This window comes from Ambystoma mexicanum, chromosome 9, assembly GCF_040938575.1.
Source record: "Ambystoma mexicanum isolate Mex_15411 chromosome 9, UKY_AmexF1_1, whole genome shotgun sequence".
In the NCBI taxonomy this organism is placed as follows: Eukaryota; Metazoa; Chordata; class Amphibia; order Caudata; family Ambystomatidae; genus Ambystoma; species Ambystoma mexicanum.
Window position 1 is genome coordinate 1,496,226,366 of NC_090931.1, and position 22,950 is coordinate 1,496,249,315.

General features: G+C 47.4%; 1 protein-coding gene across 1 annotated transcript in view; it reads left to right on the plus strand.

Annotated features, from left to right (window-relative positions):
* LOC138489298 (zinc finger protein 84-like) overlaps window positions 1–22,950 on the plus strand; it is a 244,906-nt gene that overhangs the window by 140,826 nt on the left and 81,130 nt on the right. The gene's annotated exons all lie outside the window — the stretch shown is intronic.

Genomic DNA, 22,950 nt, shown 5'->3' on the forward strand with positions numbered 1-22,950 from the left:
ATGACAAACCCATTTAAAGACAATATTCAATCGTGGGCAAGGTATATTGATGATATACTTATGGTCTGGATAGGAACAGCAGAAAAAGCTGAAGAATTCCTCAACTGGCTTAACAGCTGCAATCGACACCTGCAGTTTACCATTAACATTCAAAAATATTCGATTGACTTCTTAGACCTTACTATCTATCATGAAGAAGGCCGACTACTAGTAAAACCTTTCCACAAACCCACAGAGAAAAATTCCTTGTTACATTACGAAAGCCATCACGTTAAACATTTAAGAGACAATTTACCCTATGGCCAATTTTTACGTCTAAAAAGGAATAGCAGCCAAAAACCAGCATTTGAAAAAGAAGCCGAGAACCTAGCTATAAAACTTAGACAAAGAGGGTATCCTAAAAAACTAGTGAGGAAGTCCGCTAAGAGAGCATTCAATAACAACCGCGACGCCTTATTGGAAGATAAGTGTAAACAAACCACCAACGATCGCATTGTATGTGTGAATACCTTTACTAACTTGAGTCTCAAAATCAATCAAATAGTTAAGAAACAATGGAAAATCTTTGAAAAGGGCAATTCATCTATACCTATACCAATGTTTGCATATAAAAAATCAGCCACTATAGGTAACAGAGTGAGCAATAGCAAACTAAAGACAACTAGACCTTCCACACCTAGCCTCACACAAATCTGGGGCCACGACCCAATTGTAGGCCATTACCCATGTGGTCAATGTATGATGTGTAAACAAACACAAAAAACTAAAGAAGTAGATATAGGACTACCAGAAATGTGGAAACAAAAAAAGTTCACAAATTGTAATTCGGAATATGTCCTCTATATGATTACCTGTCCCTGTAACAAACATTATATAGGTAAAACAAACAGAAAAGTAAAAGTAAGAATGCAAGAACACAAAAGCTGTCTTAAAAACAAAACAGTAAATGCCCCTTTAGTAAAACATTTTTCAGAAGCCAAACACGGATATGAAGATTTCAAATGGACCATATTGCTAATGATCAAAGGGAACGATCACCATACTAAAAGTAGAATTCTTCTTAAAAAAGAACAAAGACTCATCTTTATAACACAAAGTGATAAGAAAGGACTTAACGAGTCCATTGAATGGCTTAAAATCTAAATACTTATTCCTGAACTATTGAAAAAAACGGCACTAAATAGAACTACTTTGCTAGAGATCTATCTATTTCTCACCACACCGAACCTGATTGCCAGTAAAAAAAGACACTAGCCAGCTATCCTCGTAGGATGCTACAACATCATAAAAGAAGGACTAACATAGAGAACTAGGTACTCAGGTATTTATACACCCAACATGGCAGCCTACTCAGGTTTCCCGACGGCACCAACAGACGTTCGGCGGCTCATCTACCAGACCGCCAAGGAGAACACCCTTCGCAAGTTAAGAAGAAGGGATTGACCAAGAAAGGGCAATAACACGCAAAATTGCCGCGAAACAAAGGTAAACAGTTGTATAATTACAACAAGTTTCCGCTTTATAACATCTGACACTACGGCACAACTAATAGTTACTCTTGATCCTCTAGACGCCGCACACGGTTTTTGAAAATTAAATGACCCGCCCTGCAGCGACGACTTTCTCCAGCGCCCGCTAGAGACTAGAAAGAAATACCCCACCCACGCCTAAAAGGTAGGAATGAAAGGCATTTTATGCCCACCATATCATAGTCACCAACTCAACATTAGGTTGTGTACTTAGAATTTGGTAAATCCCGACCCAAAGAGGAAAACGGATCTAACGACTCCCTTATTTAATTTATTTCAGGCACCTAAGGAATAATACATATTCCCCTAAGAGAACTTGTCCAACATATGTGGATTTATCTCCACCTACAAAGGGAGCCCCTACACAAGAACGGAAAGGTAATTTATCTATCTAGTTCCGCTTCATAACACCCTAAATTGTGTTACCAGAATACTATAAAAATATTGACTCTGGTTTTCTGGTTTTGTCAACAGTTACCCCTCTCTTGTTCTAACTACAGACTCTTCATCTAAAGAAGATTCTAGACCAACTGCCTTATCACTCAATATGGATGTTTAAGACTACTCCTGAAGAAAGTCCCTACACCCGAAATAGAGGACTGAAACATGTTGAGTCGGCAATCTAAGAGTCTAACTAGATTGCACAGAAATAGCTAGAGATCTAATAAGATCTAACACCTCACGATAAACTATAGGACCCAAAGCTTAGGTTTAATACTAACAGCTAGACCATCACATGCTCCTAAATTCTTTTAGAACTATGAGTCTTAATTAGTCTTTGTAAAGGTTTTTGACCATGCATGCATTTTAGAGTGTTTGAATATGAAATTTTATGTGTATCCATATATGTACAATGTTTAATTTAAAATAATTACTATTAAAGTTTTTTTACATCTTTTCTAAATGTGAATCTATCACTAAGAGAATAAGTGACTGTTGACAACTCCTTTTTCCTACCTTCCTTATATTGCTAATCCTTTAACTCTCCCAAATTTAAGGTAGGATTCCACATTTGTGGACGTTTGGGATCTCCTTTTTGTTTTTCCCTCCGGTACAATTACAGCAACACAAGAAGTACATGTACAGACAGGGACGGATAACACTCCCAGGTACCAGTTAGTGCCCATATACCGTGACAAGTATATAGTAGACAAACTATGGCACACCACTATCAAAGAACCCCGGGATCTGGAATGGTATGAAGAGGTCTGGGTAGATTTGGAAGAAACTGGTGATTGTATATATTTAACATGTACACCAGATGAATATGCTAGAAGAGGTGAGAGCTTGAGGGGGGTGTGCAGGGCATGGATGCCCATCAAAGGAACACCTGCATGGGATGATGCAGTGATAGAAGAACAAGAATGTAGAAGATTAGAAGAGCTAAAGAATTCGTTACTTTAGTAACGAAAGGGGGGAAATGTAGGGGAGGACTGGCCTTGGAGGCCCCCCTCACCTGCATCATTCTCCCCAGGTGAGGACCATGACTCGGTGGGCGCCCCCTCATGCCACCCGGGCCCAAGTGGAGGAGGGTTCACCCGCCGATGACATTGCCCCCACGTATCCATTATCCGCATGTACTAAAGTTTAGGCAGGCCTAGAAGCCATCTTGTCTAGCAAAGATGGCGTGAGTTCAGCGCACTGTAGCGCGGCCCCCACCTTTGGAGGGCTTTCAAGCATCCCTGCCGCCGCAGCACCATGGCAGATCCGCTGTGAGCGCGTTCCCATGAGAAAGTTGGGTATGAGCTAACACGAAAAGTTAACACTGTAACATGTCACCGTCCACAATGTAATACTGCGCCCCGCGTGACCTTTTCAGCAAGGCCGGGGCGACGGGGAAAACTGTAGCATAACTATCTGAAGAAAGCAGGAAAGAATTCAAGTATTGGTGTTAAAGAACTACTTCTCTTAAACAGAACCTGCAAACTGTGAAATTAACCATAAAAGTGTAACGATTATATGACTTCACACCATAACTGGACTAATGCTGCTATATCACAGAGAAGGATGTACACAATTATGCAATGAAACTTATAACCCATATATGTAAACGTGTTTTTAAGTTTTATGTAGAAACCTCAACCCCTATATGTTTTCTTAGTCACCCATAGCGGCGAGCATCAATCTCTGTGTTCCATAACCTAGTACTACCTCACGTAACGCTAAATGTATATAAATAATCAAACACTGTAGTGGATAGAATGTTATACAATGAAAAGGTACTCAGATTGAATGTATTAAAGAAATGTTTAATGAAGTTGAAATATATGTGTGTTCAAGTAGGTTAAAATAAGGCAGACGGTATAAAAGTTCTGCACCCAAAAGTCTGCAACGCACGAGGAAAATGCACGAGGAAAATACCTATGTGAATATGTGCAAGGCCATTCTCCCTCCCACCCTACGAAGCCCGCCAGACAAGAAAGCTAAGGCCTGTGCCGCGCTCCCCCACCTCCCCCAACCAAGCTGGAGCCGCTCCAGAGATTTGTAGGCCCCGTTACAGCATCCAAGGCCACAGCCCGCCACCTGCGTTATTTTACAGCACGGTAATAAACCCACGTTTGAATCCACAGATCTACCAGCACCCTCTCGTAAATCCCACAATCCCCCCAGACCACCTCAAGAATCATGGCCCCGTGCAAGGGCGACCCCCAACACTGGGACAAGACACAGCGGCCCATTTATAACAACTTCTAACGCAGCAGAAAGACATGTATCACCCGTCCCAGGCCCCAGAGCCCAGCCCCTCGACCTAAAATACCAGTCACTAGGACACAGGTAAATCTCACCCCGACAGACGATCATCAGACCCCTCACAAGGTGCATTCCTCATGTGTTGTATTTATTCGAAAGATAACCTACTGAAAGATTTACTGTAGAAGTTAGATGTCGGTTCTCAAGTAACTGCAATGTGCATGACCTAGGGCAAATAAGTCAGGGAAGGTATTCATCTTTGTCACAGGCTGCCCCAGCATACCAACACCGCCCGGATGACCTCAAGCCGGCCTGCCAGGCCCAGCCCAACCCACAAGGTTGACCAGTGACGTCGTCTCGCCAAGACCAACCACGCTGCAGCAACACCTATAGTTAGTCGACGCCACCCAATCCCAATTAACTTGTGCCCCCTATAGTGTGTAGGTTCTGATGACGTTTTTTGTATTAGAAATACGCCTGTCTTTGCGATTGTCAGACAGAGCGCTCTCGGAGGTTGCAGAGTTCTTTGCATGCCATATTCTGATTGATAAACTCCCATTTACGCTCACCCGCACTCTGTCTTGGCCTTATTCCCATTACGGGAGAGTCCTTTACTGTCTCTCATTGCGGGGAGGATCGTGCTGTTTTGGGGGCGCTTCCTTTCAACACGTATCACCACGTTGGAGATTCATTCAGCGCTGCAGCCCCGATGTATTCCTGTTGCATGGCTAGAATAAGGTTCACAGCTGCAAGACCAGGTTAGAATCAAGTTCACAGCTAGAAGCAAGCCAAGCTAGCATATAATTCACAGTTAGATGCAAGATTGGCTAAAGTTAAGTTAAGTGCTCCCCGCATTTGCCACCTTACCTGGTTGTTGTCGTAGGGTGTCTTGTCCGGTGTCTGTGGTCAAACAGGGGCAGGGAACTGCCCTTTGCCTTCTGGCCCTTCGCATGCTGCCTGGGCAGTGCTGCCGTGCAGAAGTTGGTGAAGACTGAGTCCAGTCATACAGGGCACCATAGGCCTATCAGTGAGGTTTAGGGCAGGAGGAGGAAGTGCAGAATCGGGTGGGGTTAATAAACAACAATAATGGTGGCAGGATGGGAGAGAAAGGACTGAGCAGGTTCTTAAAAAGGTTAAAGCTGAGGCTTACTGTTTGCGAGCTGGTAAAGGTCACAGGAAAGTGGCCTAGTTTGTGGTGTACAGCAGAAGTAGCTGCCTGATCCCGAAACAGATTCCGTTCGTGTGGAGCACCTCTGACCTATCAGTGAGGGTTAGGGCGGGAGGATGGAGTGCAGATATAGGTGGGTAGAGGGTGGGTTTACTAAACAAAAATAATGGTGGCTGGAGGCAGCGGGAAAGGACCAAGCAGGCTCAGCAAAAAGCTAAAGCTGAGTTTTTCCCTCTGTTGCTCTGCAAGCTGGGAAAGGTTGCAGGAAAATCAAATAAATTGCACGATGCTTGAAATCTGAAATGAGGGGTAGAAGGAACAGGAAAACCCACAGACAAATGCACACATCTCCTTGATTTGTCGGGAGAAATCAGTTGCAGCATTGTGCTCCAGTAGGATGCTAAGTGTACTGTCATTTTAGTCAATGTGTTCTTTATTTTCTTGAATGTGGGCGGTACTGGGTGCCTTCCGAACGTCAGACAAGTGAACCCAAAATCACAACTTGTTCACACGATCTGCAAAGGGGGTGCAAAATACTACAGTTAATGGCCCCTGGAAACGATGTTCATGCCAGTTCCTCACGAAGTTCTGGACGTAGACCTGGTCGCCGGGACACAACTATAGTGCTGGTAAGCTCGCTGGATCTGTTGGCAATGCCACAGCTGTCTCTTCTCTTCTAGGAACAATCTGTTGAGATAGAATCTTGATCTGTTTTGTAAGCTCCCTCAAATACCCCTGAAACAACTCCCCGAATACTTTTGCTGCCCTGTGAGCATCTGATGCTGTGCGGGTGGGTGTTAGGTATGTGCACTCTTCTCCCTGTAACTATCTTGTGCAGGGATAAATCCCGATATTTACTTGGTTGTGTTCTCACGCTGAACAGAGCCAGTGGGAGACGATGCCTCCTAACCCTAATGTGGGACACATCTTAGAAAATCTTTTTTTCAACAGTCCATTTAGTCTCTCCACAACGCTGTTGGCCCTAGGATGGCAAAATCGAGCCCAACTGGTGACATATCCCTAATAGGAATGCAGTTTCTTTGAACACATCTTTAGAAAGGTGGGTCCCGTTGCCAGATTTCAAAACTTTGTATATACCCCAGTGAGGACAAATCTTGCATACTAGAAATGTAGCTGTTGATCTAGCATTTGGTTATGGGCAAGGACCAGCCTCAATCCACCAGGAAAATGGACAGACAACAATAATAAGATAACATAAGTTACTGCACCTGTTTAACATATACACATAATCAATATGGAGTTCCTGGAAAGGGTCTAGTTGGAAGGGCAATGTGCCGTGCAATATCCTGAGGGTATTGTAAAGGTGACAAATAGTAAAATTCACCACAAATTCATTAAATTATTCATTCAAGTTGAGGACAAACCAGTCCTCATGAACATCATTTGCAATGTTTCTTTAAAGTATGTGCTGGGTAGTGCAGCTGCTCAAGAGCAACAATGAGCAATTCCTGTGGCATTACTCCTTTACCTGCAATATTTTGTCTCCATACCATGTCCGTTGGTGAAAGTGACTTTCCCCTTTTTAACTCACAGATCCTTCTCCTCCTGGGGTGTCTGGCCATGTTGTTCAATTATTGGGGTGAGCAGTACTGCTGTTTACAGTATTGCTAACTGCAACTGTTGTATGGCCACTTCAGGAACTGCAGTGAGATCAGGTTCTTGTAAACAAGCCTCATCTTTGGTGGCCCTGTCTGCGTCCTCTTTACAGAGCAGACCAGCATCTATATTATGAGTGTGGGTGGCACGCATTGGACACTGCCACTTGTGTTTGGCGGGATAAGGCATAAATTAATCTTTCCAACAAGGCTGCATGCTGTATGGGAGTGCCCTCTGACCTCTGGAATCCTCTTCTGTTCTATCTAGACAACCCTGAATGTATGATGGAGGTAGTGTATGCAGAGTCAGAATATGTTGTTAGTAAACACCCTTGTGATCCTTCTAATGCTTTATTTAATGCAATCAGTTCTGCTGCCTGGGCCGAATAATGTGTTGATAACATCTTTTGTACTACAACATCATACTCTCCATCTACAAGGCACACCACTGTTGGCCACGTGTGCCTCCCTCTCGTCTCCTGATCAATCATCGATGACCCATCAACGAAGAGGACCTACTGCTCTTCGAGTGCCTCCTCACTTGCCTGTATTAAATCATCCCCAGGACCTTGATATGTTACAGTCATGCTCTTCCTCGCCTGGCTAAATAAGTAATGCAATAAAAGTGCAGTGAAGTCCTATTTCTACAAGCTTGTGAGCGGTGCAGTCTCGCTGGCATACATTTTCCCCAAAAAACTGTCCATCCCAGCATCAACATACAGGGTGGAACTATGAGGCTGTGGAAACACAAGGTCACTGGATGTCACTGACTCCACATTTTTATTTTTAAACTGTTAATGCCCCTTTTGAGTGCTCCCTCAGCGTCTGTGCACATGGAGCTAGATGTCATTCAAGTGTGGAACACCATCTCACTGAACCCGATACTATATTTGTTAAGGCTGTGGCACACAGATGGCCTTGAGTTACAAAGGGAAGGCTTGGTTGAATTGATGTTACCGGAGGAGGGCACAAAGCTTAATTGGGTGAGACACATAAAGGACACTTCATTGTCAATGGGTGAACATACCCTATGGGAGACACCCCTAAGTGCAAATGACCAGATCTGGCCCTGAATCAAATAAAGTATGCATGAGACATCCCGGAGTGGCTTGCTAGAAGCAGCAGACCAATTACAGTATCTTTAACACAAATCGGTAGCCGGTTTTGAAGGGTATTTAGACCGCATTAGTCCATCATCTGAAAGGGCAATGTACCTACAGTTTAGGCTGGGTATACTGCCCCTGGTGCCACTTACAAATTATGGAGTGTGACGAACCTGAGGGTGTCCTCACTTCTATCTTCCTCTCTGGTGGCCGGGCCATCGCTCTTGGATCCAGACCCTAGGGGTGGAGATGTGAGGGAGGGTCACCTGGGTGGAGGACGTCCTTAGATGAGACAAGGTATCCCCCATTTCCCTTTCATAGTGAGCCCTCTGTCCCCCAAGCCTTTGCAGGCTATTGTCAATCTTTTCCCTGTTTTTCCTTTAGAACCTTCCCCAAGAAACACCATTTTTGTACTGGGACGAGGAAGAGACCAACTAGAGAAACACATCCTCACCTCAATTGCCTAATTATGCTGGCAATCCCACTGCTACCATATAGCTTACTGATGTTATCATGCCCGTGGCCCCATCTTGTCTAATGATGTCACCATGCATGTTGCCCCCATACAGCCAAATGTTACCATGCCTGTTGCCCCCATGTTGCCTAATGATGCTGGCAGCCCCACTGCTGCCATATTGCCCAATGTTGTTATCATGCCTGTTGCCCCCATGCTGCCTAAAGGTGCTGGCATTACCACTGCTACCATAATGCCCAATGTTGTTATCATGCCTGTTACCCCCATGTTGCCTAATGATGCTGGCTGTCCCAGTGCTGCTATATTTCCCAATGCTGTTACCATGCCTGTTACCCCATGTTGCCTAATGTCCTGGCAGTCCCACTGCTACCATATTGCCCAATGTTGTTATGCTTGTTGCCATGCATGGGGATTGGCTGAGTAGCTTCTTTCTGGACCAACCAGGGAACAGCAGGCTTTGTCCGGCCCCCTCAGAAAGCGTTTGCTTCACTTCTCTGATCACTACGGAGCGCAAGGTCCTGCATTACTTTCACCTTGCCTACATTTCCTGAAATCCGTGTCGGCGCAGGGCTGTTATCATCCTCCTGGGCGAGGTAGGGGCAATCTGTCTCAATCATCCTGTACCTTGAATGAATATTGGGGGCATTTCCGAAAATGTTTGCTAATAGTGCAACATTTTTATTTTTGGTGCATGTGTGCCAGCAAATTACAGCGCTTCAACATCGTGCTGCTGGACTGTGTTTTTGCTCGTGATCTGCTGCCTGTTGCACTAGGTAACTTGGTGTTGGTGTATCTTTTACCTGAAGGGCCAGCCACCATGCAGTGTTTCCATCATGGAAGCCCTGGCCTATTCACTTACTGAGGCAGTGCTTGCCATCTGCCTTCCCCTATCCTGCTTAAGGATTGTCTGAGTAGCTTCTTTTCTGGACCAATGAGGAACCGGAAGACTTTGGCCGGCCCACTAACTCAAAGGGCCACTTCTAAGGCTCCTGTCTGCTACCCTGTCCGCTACCAGGACGCTGCATGAAGCTACGACCACATCCTGGCCCTCCCTGAGGCTGCAAGCTCCCTAAGCTAGGAAACTGGACTACCAAGACCCTCCTACTTCCCTCTTCATGGGTTAGTTCCCTCCTTCTGCCGACCTTTTCTTCTTCATGGACCTTCACTCTCCCCTCTGCCTGTTCCAACTGGTCTCCCTGTATGCTCTCTAATGCTCACTCCATACCTCATTTCTTCTATCTATGTTGCCTTAGCATTTCCCTCTAAAAGTCAAATGTGGGTGTGTTTTTGTAAATCAAATTCGGGTGTGTTTCTGAAAGTCACATTTAGCCGGGTTTTTATAAATCAATTTTGGGTGTGTTTCTAGATGTCAAATGTGGGTGTGTTTTGTAAATCAAATTTGGATGTGTTTTTGTAATTCAAATTTGGGTGTGTTTCTGAAAGTCAAATTTGGGTGTGTTTTTGTAAATCAAATTGGGTGCGTTTCTTGAAACTCACATTTGGGCGTGTTTTTCACTTTACTTTGGCCCTCAATTGTAACCTGCTAGCCCAGTGACTGTTCCATACCGCTGTTCTTGCATATTTCTCCTTTGCCTCCTCTCTCTACCTTCTCATGGTTTTATCTGTTTCTCCTATCTTCTCCAACTGCTTCTCTATCAACTATCCTTCCCTTCTCACTAAGTGTGGTAAGAAGAAATTTAAAAAGGATATCCTGGCGTCCAACCCAGGTCTCCCCATCGCTGATACCTATTCCAGCGCATCTGCCAGACAAACCCTCACTGACATCCGCTTTTTCGTTCCTCCGCCAGATATCTGGACCCCTCATGATCTCGGTGATCTGTCCTGTCTCCTCCCTCTCCCATTAATTGTGGCACCCGCTGGGAAGTCCTCATGGGTTCCTTTGACTCCTCCAGAGTCATCGTTAATGTCTACTTAAATGGCACTGTCATGGTGCAAGGCCCTCAGACCAATCTCCTCCTCTTTGATAGGTGGTTCCCTCGCCTCATCAATTTCCGCTCATCTCCAGCTGTCCCCTACTCTCCTTGCTTGGCTACCTTGCCCTCCTTTCCTTTCTCCTCTGCCCCATCTCAAGCTCCCTTCACACCTCTGCAGGACGTACCTCTGATTTGTACCCTTCCCCGGAAGGTCTTTATGGCTGGCAACTTTCTTCATCTTGCAATTCTCAACTGTCGCTCAGCTGTCAAATACTCCTCTGACATCTGCCACCTTACCGAGATGTGGTTCACTGCCAGCTCGGTCACGAGTTTTGACACTCTCCTCCCTGATGGCTAAAAGTTCCTCTCCGAAACCAGATACAACTGGCCAGGAGGGGGTGTAGCCCTGATCTTCCCCGAGTGGATTCCTGCCACTATCATCCCCACTCAGACTTACTCCTCTTTCAAATTGCCGTCTGCAGGCTCTCTCTCTCTCCCAGCCACTCTCTTACTGTTGCTACTCTCAACCCCCCCCCCCCCTTGGTCAAAACACCTCTTTTCCCTCCGAGTGGGCAGACCTTTCCTCCTCCCTCTTGGCCTCTACCACTCAACTCCGCCTCCTTGGTGACCTCAACATCCATCTTGTTACTCCCTGTTCTTCATCTGCTCTCTTTCGTGACCTCTGCGACTCACTCTCCCTCTCTATCCTCCCTTCTGGCCCGACACTCTGCTGCTCACACACTTGATGACTTGATCTCATCCGGCATCCCCCTCTCTACTTCCCTCGCCACTCTCTCCTGGAGTGATCACTGCCTCATCTCTCATCTTTCCATCCCTTCCCCTCAAGCCATGCCTACCCCAAGAATGCCACCCGCCTTCTCGGACATCCGGCGCATGAAGCATGTGTCAGTGGAGGCTTTCGCTGCCACTTTCTCCCCCCCTCCTCCACGTCAGGCTGACTCACACCTTGACACAACCCTGTCCCTGCTCTACTCCTCTATTTCTGCTACTCTTGATGCTCTTGCCCCTGTCATGAGGATCCATTTGAAGTTCAAAGCCAAGTGCAATTCTTGGTATGACTCCGACCTAGCTACACTTAAACGTAAGTGTAGGGCGGCTGAGAGGAAATGGAGGGCTTATTTTTCATCCTTTGACAAACTGGTCTGCCACCTCTCCAAAGACAATGCCGACTCGCTGTCCGCACCAAGAAGAGAGACCACATTCAAGCCCACATCTCTGCAGCATCTAACAACTCGGCCAAACTGTTTAAAATCTGCAAGGCGCTGGGCAGCCCTTCTGCAGTCGCCACCCCTACTCTCGCCTCCCAGTCGCTTTGCAATGCCCTTGCCTCTCACTTTATTTCTAAAACCCATGACATCTTGTCCACCCTCTCCTCCGCTCCCACTGACACCCCTCTCCTTCTCGGCTTGCCGACTCTCCCTCAGCTACCCCCCCCCTCTTTCTCCTCCTTTCCTCTTTTCTCCCCTGATGAGGTCGCTAGACAAGTCCGATTTATGAAAGCCTCATCAAAACAGGTCCATCCCTGTTCCTTTAAAACCATTAAGGACCACGTTGATACCCTTGCTGCAGCCCTCACTGATTTCTGCAACCTCTCCTTTGCCTCTGGATCTTTCCCATCCCCTATGAAGCACTCCCTTGTGCATCCTCCCCTCAAGAAACCCACAGCTGATCCCTCTTGTCTGGCTAACTATCACCCAATTTCTTTACTCCCTTTTTGAGTAAGCTTCTGGAAAAGCTGGCCATCTCTCAGCATAACCTTCATTCCGACTTTGTTTGCTCTCACCATGACCACCAATCTGGTTTCAGAGTTGCCAGAAGCACGGAAACTGCTCTCCTGAACATCCGTTAAGACCTGCTCTCCAATCCTGACTTCACATTCCCTCTTTCCTCATCCTACTTCATCTCTCCTCTGCTTTCGAAACGGTCAACCACACCACCCTGCTCAATCGCCTCTGCAACAACCTGGGTATCACCGATCAGGCACTGGGCTGGCCGACCTCTTTACTTTCTGATCGACCCTCCCAGGTACAACTTGGGTTCTTCCTATCTTCTATCTCCCTCTCTACCTGCGGTGTTCCCAGGGGTATAAACTCTCGCCCTGGCTTTTCAACCAATACCTGGCAACTCTTGCCTACTGCATTTCCATTTTCTGCCCAAACTTCCAGTACTATAGTGAAGACGCCCAACTTATTTTCAGGCTTCCCTCAGCCACTTCCTCTCCTTCCTTCATTTCTGATTGCCTAACCGCTATTCAAAATTGGTGTGCTGCCAACGATGTTTGTCTAAATGCCAATAAGACTGAGATACTCCACCTTGGTACACCTTCTCCATCCTTTCCCCTCACTCTCTGGCCGGCCTCCCTTGGCCCTCCTCCCCTACCTACGAGGCTAAGAACCTCAGGGTTATCTTTGACTGCACACTTTCCTTCTCCGCACACATCTCTGACATCTCTAAAGTACCGCTTTGCCACAACGTGTCGTGTTTTGTGGAGCTCCGTTCCTGTCAGCTTTTTTTACAAGCAAACTTTGATTGACAGTTCTACTGGTTCCGCCTTGGATTACTGGGGATTGGCTCCCGGAACTGTTTACTATATATTTTGCACACGCGCGCACACAGGCAAGTACTCGTAAGTACCGCTTTGCCGCAACATGTCGTGTTTTGTGGAGCTCTGTTCCTGTCTGCTGTTTTTACAAGGTGACTTTATTCATTTGTCTCATCCAACCAGTGCTAGAAGTTGGCTTTGTGATCTTCAGCTACTGCCACTGCTCACTGCCAATGACTTTGCTAACGACTTTGCTGACGTTTGTTTTCTGTATTTTGTTCCCTATAGCGAACTTTGATTGACAGTTCTACTGGTTCTGCCTTGGATTACTGGGGATTGACTCCCGGAGCTATTTACTATATATTTTGCATGCACGCACACAGTGCACGCGCCCACGGGCCAGTACGCTTAAGTACCGCTTTGCCGCTTCGCCGCGGCGGGTGGCCTTTACAGTCCAGGGAGCTGTCTAGGCTCATGGGTTCTGCCTGCCGACGGTGGTTATACCAGGTTCGACTGTGTGTATTTATTAGTTGCAGTGTTTGTTTTCTATGGTATTTTCTATGTATACTTTGAAATCCAATATGCCGGGTGGCATGGCCAAGGCTCCGCCTTCCTGGCCCAGTGTAGTTCATTCCTCGCACACTGTCATTAACTTAACGCCTTCCAGGACTTGTACCCCGTCACATACTAACTCTGATGGACTACTGAGGGACTGTTTACCATCAGTGCCATCTTGTGCTGGTGTGCAGCTACCCTCAGCACGCTCGTCTGGCAATGGAATTAATCCTCGTTTAGGCTATATCACAACAGTGCCTACCAATACCCGTCTTCTTTCAGACCAGAGTATCCTTGATTCAGTAAAATGTAATGTAGCTTCGCATCAAAAGTGTGTTTTGCCATTGTTATCACCTATTCCCTTTCCCATAAACAGTGAAGACAGTGCTGGCATTTCCATATATGCCAGCCAGTGTGAGTCGCCCATATCCATGTGGGATGATATTAACTCGCTCAAAGTGTCAGTGGAGAGGTTGACATCCACTCTTTCACTCTCTTGCTCTACCTTTCCCTCTTTTGCACACCCAACGCCTTGCGCTCATAAAAAAACGCTTGAGGTGTCTGCTCCACAAAAATCAATATCATCTCACCCCTAGCTCAAGACTGTGGACCTAGCACTAACAGCTATCAACACGTCAGTGCTAACCCTTGCAAAACTTTGATATTGTGGACCATAGGCAAGAAAAAGAAGCCGATCTCTTGAAAAGAAATATTGGGCCTTAATGTTAATCATGAACTGCTTTCTGAACACGTTGTGAAATGTCTGGGTGTTGGTGAACCATTGACCATGCTAGTGCCTCATGATACTGATAATGCTATATCACTGCCCAATACATATATACCTTCCATTAAGTCCCCTCGGGGGGGCACACATGTCCGCTTTGCCTGCCTTTGCGGATGTCATTCGTCTGGTGAGTGTGGCACCTATGACAGAGATTATTGATGTTGAGAGAGTTGCCTCATACATTGATCTCTCTGTAGATCCAAGTATGATCGGTGAAAGGGGTGCTTTGTTGCAGGTGCCATCTCCAGCCCCACGACTTGCGGGTCACTTTCTGCACAAGAAAAAAATCATTCGAAGTCAGTTGAAGGGCCCACGTACCATTGCTAAGAAATCTAAAAACATGCCTGGCTATAAAGGCCCGAAGAACACCCTTAATGCGTTCTTGCAAGTGATTGGTGGTTCAGCCCCGTTGCCCATTAAACGCAACTTGGTGACTGACCCTCCAATCGGTGGCGCTTTCTCTGACGTAAAGCAATCCAGTTTGACACCAATTTGTGAGCAGAGTCCAGATGTTTCTGTAAACTCCGTACATAGGCCCTCGTAGCCTCTGGCCCACTCACCTTTGAATCATCTGGTGGACTCAATTAAACAAGTGGAGGCACTGAAAGTAAGTTCAACTCTTGAGTGTCCAATAAAAAAATCAGTCACCTTTAAACCTTCACATGAGCAGCCAGGGGCGGCTCACGGTGGGCAATCGATAGAGATGGTTGATTCAATAAAACAAATGATTGAGGTCTAGTTATCAAAACGTGCCCCACTGCCCTTAGTGTTCCCATCACAATTTCCTCTTAGTGGCATGAGCAACCAGGGATCAAATGTCCCTTCGCAACATGCTCTTACAACTCGGGGTGCTAGGTCTAGCAGTATCAGAAAGTTATTGTGTATCTCAGCTACAACTCTGTCCAGGCCTCTACTTTGCCCTCTAAACCAGCTTTTCAAAGATGTGGGAATGCCCACTCGTTCATTCTGAAATGCAGAGAGGGTCATTTCCCCTCCTATGTTTTGAATAGAAGGAGTGTGCTCAACATCTTTAGTGATGTGAGTGCCTTGCATGAGGTCACATCACAGGATATTGAACAGATCGAATTTATTGCGGAGACTTCTCAATCCACAATTAGATTATGGGTTCCATCTGGAGTGGTGGCCAACATCATATGGCAGGCGTAAATCACTTTGTTTGACATGGGCTTTTTACTAGCTGAAGATCCGGCCTGAACAATCCATGAAGACCGTAGTATAGCCCATAAACCAAACATTTAACACATGTGAGCAAAGGGACGCCAGGTTGCCATCCTTGATGAGAAAGTAACGATCATCGTCGATACCACCTGAGGCCCTTAAAATTACGATTTGGAACTCAAGAGGGCATTCACATTTACAAACCTCGATTCTAAACTTTCCTCGTGAGTTTCATATAATTACCCTGCCAGGAAGGAAAATCACGTCCCGCAACTGCTGTTGGAAGTACGGGCGATGCTCAGGAAAGGCGCCATCGAGCTCGCCCGAAGAGTCTCCGGGGCTCTGGGGTGTACTCAAGGTACTTCCTCGTCAGAAAGAAGACTGGCGGCTGGCGCCCCATCCTGGACCTTCGTCGTTTGAACAAATACATCAGGTCACAAAAGTTCAGGATGGTCACCCTCCAGCACGTGCTGGGACAGCTGGAGGAAGAAAACTTTCTATCGTCGTTGGACCTGGAGGATGCATACTTCCACGTTCCCATCCTCAAAAGTCACTGAAAGTTCCTCAGGTTCGTCGTCCAGGGACGCCACTACCAATTCAGAGCACTGCCGTTTGGATTGAAGTCGGCCCCCAGGGTCTTTACCAAGTGCCTAGCACCTGTGGCGGCACGGCTGCGCCTGCAGGGGATTCACGTCTACCCCTACCTGGACGACTGGCTCATCCGCTCAAGGACGAGGGAACTCGGCGTCGAACACACTGCGAGGACCGTCCAGCTACTCACAGACCTGGGATTCGCCATAAATTACCCAAAGTCCCACCTGGTGCCGTCGCAGGTGGCCCTGTTTCTGGGAGCAAAGCTCGATACAGTGAGGCGCCTGGCGGCACCGTCGGAAGAACGGACGAAGACCATTCTGGGCAAAGTGCAGCGCTTGCTAGCCACGGACATGGCCAGGGTGAGGTCCATCAAGTCCCTCCTGGGGATGATGTCCTCTTGCATCTACCTGGTGCGCCTCTGCAGACTACGGATGCGCCCTCTTCAAGAATTTCTCGATGCCCGTTGGATGCAGGCGACGGGCACCTTCGAAGACAGGGTCCCCCTCAACGAGGTGTTCCGGCGGGCGATTCAGTGGTGGGGTGTTCGAGCGCACCTCACGGCGGGCAAGGACTTTCAGACACCGGCGTACCAGGAGACGGTGACGACGGACGCCTCCCTGGAAGTTTGGGGCACCCACACCGGAGATCTCCACGCAAGAGGCCTCTGGCTCCCGGAGGAGAGGCTCCTGCACATCAACATCCTGGAACTCCGAGCCGTGTTCTGGGCTCTCAAATCGTTCCTCCCGTCGCTCAAGGGCAAGGTGGTGCGGATCTTCACGGACAACACCACGACAATGTTTTACATACAGAAGCAGGGAGGCACCAGATCCCCAGCCCTATCCAAGGAGGCACAGGATATGTGGCACTGGGCGGTTGCCCAGGGGATGTTCCTGGTTCCCTTCCACCTGGCAGTAGAAAGAAACACCATTGCAGACTCGCTCAGCAGGGAGCTGCGCGTGTGTCACGAGTGGGAACTGCGCCAGGATCAGGTGGATCAACTCTTCCGACGATGGGGCAAACCCCAAATCGACCTGTTCGCAACAGCGACGAACTCGAAGTGCCAGAGGTTCGCCAGCAGGTTTCCCCAGCCGAGAAGCATGGGCGATGCGTTCTCATTCCCCTGGGACGGCCTATACCTGTATGCGTTCCCTCCGTTGCCGTTGCTGCTTCGACTCATCAACCAGCTCAAGAGGTCCCGGTGCAGGATGATCCTCGTTGCACCGGCGTGGCCGAGGCAGATCTGGTTCCCGGACCTTCTGGACTTGTCAACGTCCCCTCCCATCAAGCTGTCGGCGGACGCGGATCTTCTCTCCAGAGAAGGAGGCGCCATCTTCCACCACGACCCGGCGTCGCTGAACCTGCAGGCTTGGCTCCTGCAGCGCTAGAGTTTGGAGGGTACGATATACCGGCCGACTGCAGAGAGGTTCTTGCAAAGGCCAGGGCGTCCTCGACTCTCAAATGCTATGGTCACAAGTGGAAGAGGTTCTCTATCTGGTGCCGAGCACAGAAGATCAACCCCCTACGGATTACGACCCCTCAAGTGCTGCCGTACCTGCTATCGCTGGCAAAGGCTGGGCTAGCCCATGCCTCCATTAAGATTCATCTGGCGGCGATCTCCACGGTCCCATCGACTGGTAAAAGAGTTTATGAAAGGACTGTTCCGGCCGGTGAAGGCCCCGGCCCCGGCGTGGGAACTTAACGTGGTGCTGACCAGGCTCATGGGGCCCCCATTCGAGCCGATGCAGTCCGCACCGATGAAGTTTGTGTTGTGGAAGACTGCATTCCTGGTGGCCATTACCTCCGCACGACGAGTGGGAGAGATCCAGGCCCTATCCTGCAAAGCACCGTACTTGACTTTCCATGCCTCGAGGGTGGTGCTTAGGACGCACCCCTCCTTTATGCCCAAGGTGCCGTCGGACTTCCATCTTAACGAGCCCCTGGTGTTACCTGTTTTCTTCCTGTCTCCTTCGTCGCCGGCCGAGAGGACTTTGCACTCGCTGGATGTGGCTAGAGAGCTGAAGTTCTACTTGGACCGCACAAAGAGTTTTCGGAGGACATCACAGCTATTCGTGAACTTTGGGCCTGTGAATCAAGGGAAGGCTCTCTCGAAGTCTTCTATTTCCAGATGGCTCTCCGGCTGCATCATGCACTGCCACCGGTTGGCTAACCGACTGCTGCCAGGCCGTCCGAGAGCCCATTCGACTAGAGCGATCGCTGCTACTACAGCGTTCCTATCTGGTGTGCCCCTGCTGGACATCTGCAGGGCTGCTACGTGGAGGTCGACGCACACCTTCACGAGATTCTACTGCGTCGATCGGGATTCCAGGGAGGAGTCGAGGGTCGGCCAAGCAGTGCTGCGCAACCTGTTCGCTTAAGGTGAGCCTGGTGAGGAGGTAAGAGATGCTTAATGTTGAGTTTTTTTGTATTGCTTAATGTTGAGCCTTTTGCCACCCCCCGTGGTTGTGCATGTGTGTACTGCTATGTATTCTTATATTCATGAGCATGTGAATCCATGCCAGACCCCATGCTGGAGAAGGAACAAGTTACTTACCTATAACTGTTGTTCACCAGCATGGGTCTGGCATGGATTCACATGCGAACCCTCCCGCCTACCGCTCTGCGGCTCTTCACTTGGTCATACAGCTACTTCACGTGCTACCAAATCTGAAGATGGCTACCAGAGGCGGGGCTTAGGGAGATGGCAGTCATTGGCTGTGGTCAGTATGACGCAGAGATCAGTGATTGGTTACTACTACGAAAGACAGATCAGAAACGAAACTGATACTGATTTTTCTTTACCGAGGATTCCCAGCCTGACGACGGGGAATATTCATGAGCATGTGAATCCATGCCAGACCCATGCTGGAGAACAACAGTTACAGGTAAGTAACTTGTTCCTAGTGCTGAGTCAACAACAGCAGGTTGGTCCCTGAGTTTCTCTCCAACTATTATTCTATTATTGAAGACTTGATACACCATGCTAGCTCATCTACGGCCGCTGGTCCTGATGGACTCTCCAACTATATGCTTAAAACAAACATATCTGAATGGGCACTCATTTTGGATCAGATTTTTCAACTGGTTATAAAAACACGAGTAGTGCCGTTGTCTTGGAAAACCTCTGTGATCGTCCCCATTTTTAAGAAGGGGGATCGCACGTTACCCCAAAACTATCGGCCTATCGCATTGTTGGATGCCCCAGGAAAATCTTTTACAAAACTAGATATTTGGGATTTCAACGCATGGATGCTTCAAAAAGATCTGCGTGATCCAAATCAGACAGGATTCGTGTCTGGCATGGGCACCCATGTTAATTTAATATGCAATCAAGGCGCAGTGTCGGGCCACGAGCCAAGCTGTATGCTGTGCTTTCGTGAACTTGCACTACGCGTTTGATTCTATCTCGCGTATCGTTTGATTCTATCTCGCGTATCATGTTACTGAAGAAACTAACAAGAGATCACTGTCCGGTGACACTGTATGAAATTATTCAGGCTTTACACTCTGGTACGTCTGTGCGTGTTCGTCTCTCACTTGATGGTGTCCTTTCTGCTCCAATCCACACAGCACATGGCCTTAAACAAGGGTGCCTACTGGCTTCATCTTTGTTCAACTACTACATACATGACATTAGACATGTATTTGAAGAAGTAACCTCAGTTTCCCTGAAACTTGCTAGTCATCCCATAAAAACATTGTTGTATGCAGATGATCTTGTTTTAATTTCCAAAACTCAATTGAGTCTCCAAAAATTGACAGCTTTCCATGGTTACATTCAACAAAATGAATTGAGACTGAACACAGAGAAAACCCAGATTGTCTTGTATGCACCAACAAGGCTTGGATCCAGATGTTTTGTCTGGTCGGTTAGTGAGGTACAGCTGCAAACTGTATCTCAATTTACTTACCTGGGCATGTGTTTTGAGGGTTCAGTAAATGCAAAAAGCCAGATCAATTGTGTGGAGAAGAAACTAGACACTGCGATATGTCAAACAAAAGTAATCATGTATAGACATGGCAAATTTTCCATCAAACCGGCATGGTTTTACTGGAATCAAAAGGCGGTGCCAGCCCTATTGTCTGGCTTGGAAACCTTTCCTAACAACTCTGGTTTTCAATTTTCCAAGTGGGAAGCAAAGTTTTGGAGGCAAATTCTACATCTACTGGTGTGTGTACTGCACTCCTGGATCAGGTACGAGCTGGGTCTGATCGCCCGCCTCACCTTGTATAATTGGAGACTATGGGCCTCATTACAGGTTGGGCGGTCCGGAATTAACAGTGGCAGTAAACCCGTCGCCACTGTTAATTCCGGCCCGCCCGATCCCGAGTCCTGCAGGCGGGAGGTGATCTTCCCGCCAGGTCTGACCTGGCGGGTTGAACACCTCCCGCCTGCAGGCGAACGTGGAAACACCAGCACCATCACGAGATGGGGCCGGTGTTTCCACTACCCCATTCCCATTGAGTCCTATGGGACTCAATGGGAATGGGGATTTACACCATTTCGCCTCCGGGATTCCCAGGACACCAGGGTCGTAGTGCCCTGGTATTTCCGGGAGTCACGGAGGCGAAATGGTAATACGAGTCCCGCGGTAACCAGGCAGTTTTACCGCTGTGGTTACCGCCGGACTCGTAATGAGGCCCTATGTTCTTTATTTAGGAAATGTTTGATAGCCACAAATGTTGACACTATTCTGAGATTGTTATCTGCCTATATGTTTTCGACCAAACACTGCTTCATGGTTACATGGGTAAATAATGTGTGCCAAATTCTAGCATCCTGTGATAACACCATTTAGATGCTGATCACCAACCCTGATAAGGCCAAAAGGACACTATATAACATGGATTGGATTCGAACTTGCGAGCTATGCATGAAATATAAGAATGGTGATGCTTGTAGGTTTCCGCCAAAGAAAGTGCACACTTTCTTTACCTATTTAGTTAGATAACCCTCATCTAAATTTGGGCTAACAATACTTCGCCTGCGCTTTAATCTATGGCATACAAAAGAGGTTCTAACCAAACGTCATTTGCTAAACCCACAAGAGAACATCTGTCGATTTTGTAATAACATAGGTGCAACAGAAACTCTGGAGCATTTGATTACCCAGTGTCTTGCATTACGAGAACGTAGACACATACACTAGGCAAGACACTGTGCATTGTAGGCCTTATGGAATGGAACTATTGTTGGGCTATCATCATGAGTGGTGAACATCTCCCAATTCAGATGGCCACTATTAATTTCTTGAACAGTCTGCAGTTGGAAGTATGAAGTGCAGAGATTACCCATGTTGGGAATATATGATGATAAGATGTTATTCACAAAGTCGCTCTGCTTGTGACTCTATGAGAAATCACTTGTATGTGAGCTATTAATTTTGTCACTGATGCTTTTTTTTATCTGTCATTTTATGTATATTGTTATTTTTAATTCAAATGAAAGTCATTAATTATCTTGTAAGAATATTGAAAGGTTGATAAAATTCAACTAAAACAATTTTAAAAAGTCAAACTTCTTACTGCTCCTCTTTAGAGGTACTCTGCCTTTCCTCTCCTTCCCTCAGAAGCTCACTGTCTCCCAAGCTCTGGTTCTCTCTAGGTTGGACTACTGTAACAGCCTCTTTCTAAATCTACCTGCCTCCACTCTCCACCCTTTACAACTAATCCAGAACAGGACTGCGAGACCTGTCCTTGGCCTCAAGCCCCCGTCCACCATGAAACTTTAGGAGCACCATCTCCGGTTCCGAAGCACCTCAAGACCTTCCTATTCGCTTCTGCCTTTTCCCCTCTTCTCTCCTGCTGATCTGTTTTCTCTCTCGCCACTGTGCACCTGGCCACCATTTGTTCTGTGGGCTCACCCTGCCACCGGGCCACCCCTGCACTGGTGCCTGCAACTGTACCCATGCAGTCCCCCTCTCAATCTTCTTCTGCACTTATCAGATATACCGTATCTGACCAATACTTGCCACTTGCTGGCTGCACTTCCACTGTTCATCACCTTTTATTTATTTATTTATTTGGCTTATTATTTATTCTGTTCTCTCCTCTGTTCTGCACTTTGCACTTTTCGCCCCTTCCATGCACTTCCCCCTTTTCCCCTTTTCCTTGCACTTGTGCATTCTCAATGTCACTGGGCCTAGTAAGATTGTTGTTTTTGGTTCTCCCTTGTTCCCCTCCCTTTGCCTGGTTGCGCTTGTGTACACTTGTGTACGAGCGCGATACAAATAAAATATCATATATCATATCGTGCTGCCTAATAATGCTGACAGTCCCACTGCTACCACATTGCCTAATAGTGTTATCATGCCTGTTGCCCCCATATTGCATAGTGATGTTACCATGCCTACTGCTGACATTCTGACCAAAAGGGCCAAACGACCCATCCTCACACCTGCACAGGCCACTTTTCTGCCCATCGCCAACCAGACCGCTACACCCTCAGCCTCCAAATGTGCCAATCCCAATGCAGCCCAGGCCACCTCCCCCACCACCTCTCCATGTACTGCCCCTTCTGAGGCCACACACCAGGCTGCCTCATCCCATCTCACCCAGCACACAACATTCAGCTGCGCCCTTATAAACGCATGCTCTCTGTCAGCACATGCCTTAGACATACATGACCTGATCACTGTCCACAACCTTGACCTTCTAGCCATCTCTGAAACTTGGCTCCATGAAGCTTCAGGCCCTGCCATAGCTCTTCCCCCAGGATACACCATTTTCAGACAAGTCCGCCTGCCCTCTAAAGGGGGTGGC